The sequence below is a fragment of the Palaemon carinicauda genome, chromosome 1 (genome assembly GCF_036898095.1).
Source record: "Palaemon carinicauda isolate YSFRI2023 chromosome 1, ASM3689809v2, whole genome shotgun sequence".
NCBI lineage: Eukaryota > Metazoa > Arthropoda > Malacostraca > Decapoda > Palaemonidae > Palaemon > Palaemon carinicauda.
The window spans coordinates 116,955,705-116,956,363 of NC_090725.1; the positions used below are offsets into that span (position 1 = coordinate 116,955,705).

The 659-nt window shown below is 38.8% G+C and overlaps 1 pseudogene; it reads right to left on the reverse strand.

Annotated features, from left to right (window-relative positions):
- LOC137656261 (toll-like receptor 2) overlaps positions 1-392 on the reverse strand; it is a 98,542-nt pseudogene extending 98,150 nt beyond the window's left edge.
- Between the last annotated feature and the right edge of the window lie 267 nt (positions 393-659).

Sequence of the window (659 nt, forward strand, 5' to 3'; positions counted from 1 at the left end):
GTCGCCAAGATGATATCAGCTGATCAGTTTCGTTTAGCTTTTTCCCCAATTGCTCCTCGTACTGTGATATCGTTGTGTGACGCTACATCACTTTCGCTCGCTATCATCGCTGGAGGTTGGCGAAAACCTCGAGCAAGAAATAGAAGCTAGTGTGATTCCACCATTATGCTCAACACTCGCCCTCTAGGAAAGTCTGATCCCATTCGTACATTCATAAGCTTACCTGTATCATTGGTGAAGAACTCTTAATATTTGCTTAATAGATTCTCCCATTCACTGTAATTGACATGCCATGTATACACAGGTGATGTTCAAAGTTCTAACCAGCTAAATTTTCAGAGCTTTTCTTCAGGAGAGAATCTAACCAACTGGTAGTCACGGGAGAAAAACACCTTCTTATCCTACGGATACAGGTTTACTTAGTGTCTCGCCCCCCTCAGAGACCAACATAAACGTATTTCTCCATGAACTGTAGGAAACATTTGGCAGAAGATACAGCATATGTTCCCCATATCCTTTGTATATCTATTATTTTCACAAATGAAACATTGTCCAATGAAGATACATCTTTAAATAAAAATCTATATTTCAGATAATATATGAAGCAGAAAAGGACTGTGCGGAGATTAAAAATGAGAAACTCAATGTTCTTTGAATCT